The sequence below is a fragment of the Hyalella azteca genome, unplaced genomic scaffold (assembly GCF_000764305.2).
Source record: "Hyalella azteca isolate HAZT.00-mixed unplaced genomic scaffold, Hazt_2.0.2 contig5586, whole genome shotgun sequence".
In the NCBI taxonomy this organism is placed as follows: Eukaryota; Metazoa; Arthropoda; class Malacostraca; order Amphipoda; family Hyalellidae; genus Hyalella; species Hyalella azteca.
Genome location: NW_025935770.1, coordinates 1 through 10,021, shown reverse-complemented (window position 1 = coordinate 10,021; position 10,021 = coordinate 1).

Below are 10,021 nucleotides of genomic sequence, written 5' to 3'. Positions count from 1 at the left end.
TTCTTGAAACTTTGCAATGGGCATATCACAAGCAATATATTCGCTGTGAATATTCTTCATATCGATGAAAGGTAACTCGAATAGAATTAATAAATTTGAATTCGTTCTAATGTTTGTCTTGGTAATATGTGATAGTCCTCTTCAAAAAAGTTTAGAGACCGTAAGTTCATCAGCCAATCATTGACGGCCTTTCAAGCAAAATCCGCCAATTATAGACAAGAAAAAAGAGCGTAATTAAGCAAGTTCACTTAGCGAATTTTCAAAGTATGGCCCCTGACCGGTTATAGTCTGCTTACCACCCATACCCATCCATACGGTACACATACTCATCCATACCCATCCATACCAATACCCATCCGTACCCATACCCATCCATGCCCATACCCATACCCATCCGTACCCATATCCATCCATACCCACACCCATCCATACCCACACCCATACTCATACCCATCCACACCCATACCCATACCCATTGTCATCAGCCTGCGCTCGCCGAGCGCACAACCAATTAGAACATTAGCCCGCGCTCGCCGAGCGCATCCGGCCAGCACTGCTCCAGCTCATGGTCAGCTATACGAACCGACCACAACGCACCATTATTAACAGCACGCAACGACTCAAGCCCACGAACGAAGACCATCGATTACTAGACGTTACCTCTCCATCACTGTAACCCCAAAAGGTCGACAGGCATCACCAATTCAAGCATCGAGTCAACATCCACATTCAGTATCAAGCTATATCTCAAATGTTGTGTTTTATTGCCCTCTTTTAATTTTATCAAAGAGATCAAATCAATAATTTTTCAATGTGTTTTATTATTTTTTCTATATAAAATGGGAGTTGATAAATCATCTAATGTAAGTCATTTTAAAAACATGCATTTAATACGAAAATCCTTTGGATTAATTTCTTAAGTAAAATGAAAGCAAGTATTGTCAGCATGAATCATTGTGAAGTTTGTAACACAGTAGTTAAAAACTTAAAGAAAAATATTGGAACTCAGAGGCATCGGAAAGCAATTAACAATTCAATCATATCAAATGAATACTTTAATTCAAAGATAGAATGAGTAATTTCCAATCGCGTGGTTCAAAACTTAAAAAAGCATGAGCAAACAAACGTCCATAGAGAACGTTAGAACGTTTAAATGATAGCATATTTACCAGTTCTTCCTTTTATTGTAATCTCACTCAAGAATATAACATCTGAAGTTATTAAAGTAATTAGGCAGTCAAAATTCGATAATATTAAATTACAGCTGAATTTGCTCGAGTTTTGTAAATACAAATTAGGCAGCGAGAAAACCTATAATACCGCTTGGTTCAATTCAAACAGGCTATAGAACATTCAGGGATTCAAATAAATTAAAATACAATTAATGGACTTTATGATAATATGATACATAGATTCGAAGAATTTACGAACAACTCTTCTGGATGGATAGTAAACAAGTTGCTAAACTTAACAATTGAATATAAACCTTAAAGAGGTTCTAGCTATACTGAATTACCTGAAAAACTGAGACATCCAAAATATAAGTTAATCAATATTAAAAACCAAGATAACATGTGCTTTAAGTAGACGGTCGCGCGCCATTTCTGCAGAGATGAAAAATTTGTAACAGAATAACGAAAATATTAAAGAAGAAAGCTGAAGAGTTGGATTTCGCAGATATCAATTTCCCTATGAAAATTAAAGACATCGATAATCTGAAAATAATAATATATCTATAAATGTATATAGCTTGAATTACTGTTTGGAGCTATGCCCACTTCGAATAACTAAAACTAAAAATAAATATGTGGTTTCATTATTGTTGATTACAAATGAGAATGGATGTCATTATGTCTTGATAAAGTCTTTAAGTCCATTTATTAATAAAGGGAGTCGTGAAACAAAATATGTCTGTCCATACTCCCTACATGCAATCATTCGCGAAGACCTACTTGGAAAACATTAAGATGATTGCTCTGTTCAGATACCCGTCAAATATGTTTTTGGTGATGAGAAACTAAAATTCAAAGCCTTTCGAAAGACTATCAAGCATCACTTTAAAATTTACGCTGAATTTGAAGCGACTTTGGTAGGTAGTGATTCATGTCAAGCAGACTTCAAGTCAAATTATACTCGGAACAATCAAAAGCATGAGCCTAATAGTTTCTGTTGCTAAACTAAATGAGAGGATGATAGGTACTCAATGTTGGAGTTATATAATGGTGAAGATGCATCGGAAAAATTTGTATAATATCTAGAAGCAGAAACAAAACGTGTATATGAATTATTAAATCAATATCCAAAAAAGATGTTCAGGCAATAAGTCCAGCAGCTATCTCAATCAATCGTCAGTTATGGAAATGTTGGGTTCCAAAGGCCGGATCCCTTGTGAATCAAGTCACGAAAAGTTCAAGAATCGGCAACAGGCCATGGGCCTATTTCTTCAACGCCGACACTTCTATTCTTGAGTTTGGGTTGTCGTAAGTCCGCGTTCAGGTTTTAGGATAACCACGGTTTCAACAACAAATTTCCTTTTTATTGAATGAAAAATTGTATCTGTAGGAACAAACATGTATATATTAACCCTATAAACTTCAATGTATGCTTATAATATTCAAATATAACAAATGATCATCAAAACTATAAACAAGTTATAAGAAAGTCATAAATCAACGCACCGAAATATTGTGGGCAGTTTTGACGCGAGCTACGAACAACTGATCTGACAAGAAACTATTTGACGTCGTTGACTAGGTTTTACACTCTAAAGGTCGGATAAACAAGTAAATCGTAGGAGCGCATAAAAATAGACTATTAAAAACTAAGCTAACAAAAGGTTCGCTAAAAATATTTACAGCTATACCAGAAACGGATCAAAACTACATAAGTTTCCCTAAGACCATCAAAGTCGGGACGTATATAGATAGAAAAACTGGAAGAGAGCGAGATATAACAAGAGACTTAAGATTCTTAGACACTTTCAGATTCATGTCCTCATCATTGGATGCATTTTAAAAAAATTTATCAGAGCATGTAGAATCGAAAAGACATTTCCCTATTAATGAGCAGTTTGAATTGATACAAAACAAAAGTATATATCCATACGATTACATGGATACCTATGATAAAATGAATTCAATTAGTTTACCAACGAGGGATGAATTCTATAACAAATTAAATGATAAGCATATATCTGACAAAGAATATGGACATGCTAAAGAAGTTTGGGATGTAATCAGATGCAAAACATTCAAAGGCTATCATAATCTCTATCTTAAAGTTGATACCTTGTTATTAAGTGAGGTGTTTGAGAATTTTAGAAATACTTGTTTGAAAACATAAAAATTAGATCCAGCCAACTATTTCACAGCTCCGGATCTATCCTTTGATGCTATATTAAAGATTACTGAGATAGAATTAGACTTGCCGAACGATCCTGATATCCCAGCATGCATTCGGTGGTTGAATCAACGTTGAATCAACTACTTATTACGACATTGAGATCGGGGTGAAAGGAGGTTTAGAATGGAAATTGAAGCACCATCTGTCATGAAACATCGTACCGATGTTACAATGCAACGTTGAATCAATGTTGCTACTACGACGGTGCTGCAACGTTGATTTCTCTGGTTGAATCGACGTTGAAAACACCAACCTATTACGACGTTGAGATCGCGGTGAAAAGAGGTTTAGAATGGAAATTGAAGCAACGTCTCTCATGAAACGTCGTACTGACGTTACAATGCAACGTTGAATCAATGTTGCTACTCCGACATTGCTGCAACGTCAAATTTTCTGGTTGAATCGACGTTGAATAACCAACATGTTTTTCGTCAGTAGCAGAATTCGAACCCAGGATCGCTGAAGACCGCGCGACGTCTTAGCAACCTTGACCATGGTAGCTCGCGTGCATGAGCAATAGAAATAAGCTAAAGAATTGTTCGACTTCTTGAAAAACTGAAATGTTTTCTCAGGTCAATAATTGTACACTTATATATATGTATTTCATTCAATGTTGGTGTGATAACAATAGTTCCATGCTGGTAAATAGCTAAACATTCAGTTTTCAACGTTGAAATAAGGTTGTTTTACGTCCTTTTTAGTTTTGGTCAGATTTCGACGTTGATCGGACGTTTAATTTTGATTGTTCTTCATTTCAACCTGAAATCAACATTGATTCAACGTTTAAAAATTAGTAAACATTCAACGTACGAATATGAACGCTATTTCGACGTTGAAATGAGGTTGTTTTATATCCGTTCTCGTTTTGGTCAGATTTCGACGTTGATTGGACGTTTAATTTGGGTTGTTCAGCAATTCAACCTGAAATCAACATTGATTCAACGTTGAAAAATTGGTAAAAATTCGACGTACCAATATCGACGTTATTTCAACGTTGAAATAAGGTTGTTTTACATCCGATCTAGTTTTGGTAAGATTTCGACGTTGATTGGACGTTTAATTTGGGTTGTTCAGCAATTCATCCTGAAATCAACATTGATTCAACGTTTAAAATTAGTAAAATTCAACGTACCAACATAGACGTTATTTCAACGTTGAAATAAGGTTGTCTTACGTCCCTTCTAGTCTAGTGTTGGTCAGATTTCAACGTTTATATGACGTTTAATTTTGGTTGTTCAATAACCGAGTAATTATATATCATACATGGACACAAATAATTTATATGGTTGAGCATTGTCACAGAGCCTGCCAACAGGAAACTTTAGATGGTTGAAAGAAAATGAACCATTCAAAGATAATAAAGGTTACATCCTCGAAGTTGACTTTAGTTATCCAAAAGACTTACATAACAACCATAATTATTTACCTCTAGCCCCTGAAAATATTAAAATAGGGGATAATCAAGTTAGTACCTCATCTTGGAAAGCGTGAAAATTATGTAATCCATAACAGTAATTTGAAGCTGTATGAGAAACTTGGATTGAAACTTGTTAAAATTCATAGAATATTAGAATTCGATGAAAGTCCATGGATGAAGCCGTACATAGATCTGAACACGAAAAAGCGGCAGCAAGCGACATCTGACTTTGATAAAGATTTCTTCAAGTTAATGAATAATTTAGTATTCGGTAAAACGATGGAGAACATTAGAAACCAAGTTAAAGTTGATTTGGTGACGACTAAACATGAATTGAGAAGATTAGTTAATAAACCTAATTTCAAAGGATTCAAAATATTTTCTGAAAATCTGATAGCCAGTCATATGCAAAAACAAAAGCTAAAGTTTGATAAACCTATTTATGTAGGGATGAGCATACTAGATATAAGCAAGACATTGATGTATGACTTTCATTACAACTTAATTAGAGAAAAGCATGGTGATAGAGCAAAACTATTGTTCACAGATACAGATTCGCTTTGCTATGACATTCTAACCGATGACTTATATGAAGATATGAAGGATAAGCAAGACATATTTGATACATCGAATTATCCTGAAGATCATTTCCTATATTCAGATCAGAATTAAAAAGAATTCGGTAAAATGAAAGATGAAACCAGCAGCATTCACATCGAAGAATTTGTAGGTTTTCGAGCAAAGCTGTATTGTTATCGAACAAAGTGTTCTGTAGCTAAAAAAGCTAAAGGTATAAAGAGAAAGGTAATTGAAAGGAATACAACCATGGATCAATATAAGAGAGCATTGAATAATGAGACTATATATAAAACAATGTATAACATCCAAAGTGATAATCATGAATTGTATACGAAAGAGATCAATAAAATTGCCCTGAAGGGCGATGAAGATAAAAGACATATATTAACAGATTGTATTAATACGCTAGCATTAAACCACTGTAACGCTGGCTGATTGAAGTCTTTATAAAATAATTTAATAAAGAGATTTAAGAGATTAACTGGTAAAGAGATTAAAACCTCTTTTCAAAAGCTTGTCACTGATCGAATTCCCTCAAAAATTCAAACAAAGGTCTAGAGTTCATTAACAAGCCAACACAAGAGTTATTCTAAAAGTTTGAAATTCAATGGTTTGCAACTGAAAATGAAACTAAAGCTCAAGTTGTTAAGAGATTTAATCGAACTCTCAAGACAAAAATGTGGAAATATTTCACGTACGCCAAGACAAAGAAGTGGGTAGATATTTTACCAGATTTAGTTGATAATTATAACAATAGTTATCATCGATCAATCAAAATGACTCCTCGCGAAGCTTCAATGGAGCAGAACAGTAAAATAGTCTATGCAAATTTATTCCCCGAGATAAAGACTGTTGTAAGAAAGTCTAAATTCAAGATTGGAGATAGTGTCAGAATTAGTAGTAAACGTAAGGATTTTAATAAAGGATATCTCCCTAATTTCACACGTGAGTTATTTATCATCTTTGAACTATTGGAAACGAAGCCTGTAACTTATAGGTTGAAAGATATGAATAGGGAGGAAGTAATAGGGAGTTTTTACGGAGAAGAATTAGCAGCGATGCTTATGAAATTGATAAAAGTTTGAGAAAGAGTAAAGGGAAATTGTTAGTCAAATGGAAGGGATATGATGATCCATCTTGGATTCCAGAAGCTGAACTAACATCAAGTTGAACTGGCATTAAGTTAAACACGCATTGAGTTCGAAATAAACAGACATTGAGTTCAAGTTAATTGGGATATTTTACTTAATAAAATGGAGTTAATTGATATAAAAAGAAAGCATGATTTGCTACAATTAAAGAGAGACTAAAGAAAACAATTCACACAGGAAAATTTATGGAACAAGATTTATACAATGATGCCAAAAAAGTACATATATATATAAGCCTCTTATTGAACCTCTCAACAAAATGGTAGAAGAAACTAAGCAAACAAGGTTAGCTCTAAAAGATGCTCCCAGAGAATTATTAACGATCAAACCTGCTGAAAGATTGGCTTTAGATTCTCCAGACTTAAAAGGACCCGACTTAAAAGAACAAGTTGGACCAATAGCTAAAGCTTTTTTAAGTTACGCATTCAAATCTGGTTCTGAATATGATAAAGCTTACGGCATAAAATTTGATGGAAAAAATGCCATGCTAGGAGATACAATTTTCAGCATCCAAGGTAATGATTTAGGGATTGGTAATAAAATAGAGTTTTTGAGGGAACTGTTAGGTTATCTTATTAAATGATGTATTGCGTAAAATGTCATAAGAAGACTGATACAGAGCATATTCGGTATGTTAAGACGAAGAATAATAAAATATTTAAGAGCGGATGTTGCTTGATTTTAAGAAAACTGAAACTTCTTTTGTGTCAGCAAAAGAAGCAAAAGAAGGAGGTTTCACCTTTTCAATTCCTGCTATCCTAGGAGTTCTAGGGGCTGCTTGGTATCTAGCAGGAGGGGCTTCTGTCATAGCTAGTGCGGTCAATAAGAAGAAAGCTGATGATAAACTTATAGCACAAACTAAACGACATAATGAAGCAATGGAAGCTAAAAATGGATCTGATTTATGATTGATCCCGGCGAAAAAAATTCTTCACCGAAAAAAAGCTTGTGGGGAAGATCTCTACTTGAATCCACCAAGAAAATAATACCCTTTAAACCATTGACACAACATGATTTGAAACATTATTTTGGAGTATTGAAAGTTCTTGCAATCAGAGATATTTTCATGAGGGATACACTGCCTAGGTCACCTTCTAAAACGGAGCGAGAAATTTTGAATCTTGATGTGAAAGAGGGAACTGGAACGCATTGGACTTGTTGCTCTATAATGAAAATGATACATGTTATTACTTTGATAGTTATGGTTTGACATGTCCTAACTAGTTTAAAACGTACATGAATATATACAGCATTTTTTGGTCCGCCTATAAAATACAAAAAATGGATGATGTAATTTGCGGACATTTATGCTTAGAAATCTTAAAAAGACTGGAGTATGAGTGATTTGATTCCATCCTATTAGATCTTTATAAGAATGGGTATTAAAATTTCACTATTTTATTTTTCTTTCTAAATGACAAATATTAATATCTATACAAATAATTGGAATCTTTCATCAACTTGCAAAGATGGTAAGGATGAACCAATTGAAGTATTTCCTTTAGAGTCTTTGAATACTTCAATAGAAAATTTCGAAATGAGCATTTCCCCTTCAATTCAATTATTACAACCCTGAGAGAAAACTTACAAGTTGAGTTTCTAATACTGATTTAAGTTTAACATTTTCAGAGTCTACCCTTGAAGATGAATATAAAATTTTAGAGTCCAAGATAGATTCTTCTGCAAAAAAAAATAATTAAATAATTTGATGCGAAAATTGACAGTTTACAGTAAGCTTTTGATGGCAAAGTCAAGAATTTGGAGTTGTATGTTGAAGAAAAACTAATCAAGCAAAATAATGAGAAAATCATCTGTTTGCAGTTAGCGCTCGATGACAAAGTAAAAAATATAGAAATTGGTATTGAATATAAACTAATGAAACAATTTGAGGAGAAAATAAATAGTTTGCAGGTAGCGCTTGATGATAAAGTAAAAAATATAGAAATTAGTATTGAGGATAAACTAATGAAACAATTTGAGGAGAAAATAAATAGTTTGCAGGTAGCGCTTGATGATGTCAAGAATTCGGAATTGCATATTGAAGAAAATTTTAAACTGATTATTAAAGCTGATGAGGAGATCCATAGAGTACAGTTGGCGTTTAAAGACCCAATAAATGAAAAACTTAAAACTTCAGAATTGCGATTCATGACCTTGAGTTACAAATTGATGGAAAAGTATCTTTTGCTGAAGTTTGTCAGAAATTCAAAAGCTTGGAGTCCAATTCAGCTTCAATTAACGATGTAAAATTTAATAACATAACAGAACAAGTCATGGAGTTACGAGCGGGATCAGTTTCGCAGGCAAAAATGGAAGATATTATTAATGATATGAAGGATATTGAAAACATATTTCATGAGTTTTCTAGAGATATTATATCAAATCAGAATTAAATTAATCAGCTTAAATTGATTCTACAAAATGAAACTGATAAAAACATTGAACTGAACAAAATATTAACTGATCGTATAAATAATATTGTTGCCGCAGGAGTTCCGGAAAATCTATAGACCTTAGAAGTTTTACTTATTAATATGACCGGTGTTAATATATTTGGAACAGGAATTAATAATACACCCATATATCGCATCTAAGAAGTCCTCCATTTATTGGCTTTCAGTAACTTAACGCTGAAAAAATTTTGATCTGAATAATCGGAAACTTGCATATATCTTTAATCCAATTGAGGATAAGGATGCCGCATGCATGAGTTATTTTGATGAGGAGGTCGTAAAAGTCTCAGATGTTCATGTAAAAGATTCAGAAATAACTAATAAAAAAATAGATGTTGTGAGGAAGGGTGCCATGGTGCATATCAACTTTCTCGAGAAATAATTGCCTGCAGTAAAATCAATAGTGGAAACTCTTGATGGAATAGTAACTCAGGAAATGACAGAAGTGAATTCAAAGTTGAAAACTCTCGATGAAAAGGTAAAGACAATTCGGGAAAAATTGAAAAACAAATGGAAAATTTGGTGTCTCTGAGTGAAAAGTTATCACTGGAGGGGATTCAGGTTGAAATTAAAGCGTTTATTGATGATGCTGTTAGAAATATATCATCAAATAAGGACGAAACAGCAGAATTAATAACTATTCAGGATCAATTGTTTGAACGACTCAGAAAAATTTAGCGTCAATGAAGAGCGAACCTTCAATTTGATTTCCAGCTAAATGAGAAACATTCTAAGTTTATAAATTCATCAAATGCATTTGTAATCTTGGTTAATAAAAATGAAAGCTAATGCACAATATGAAATAATTGATAGACAAAAGATTGACAATTCACTCTACTTAATGTATTTACGGTTTGGCTTAGAAAAGTCATTTCATCAAATCAAGTGTGATGAACCCATTAAAAATATTCGAAAACATAGTGATTTATGATGGAAATAAATTAAACTTAATAGAGGGTAGTTCATTTACACGCTATTGTCATTAGAGGCAGCCTGTGAGAAGAAGAAAGCTTGATGAA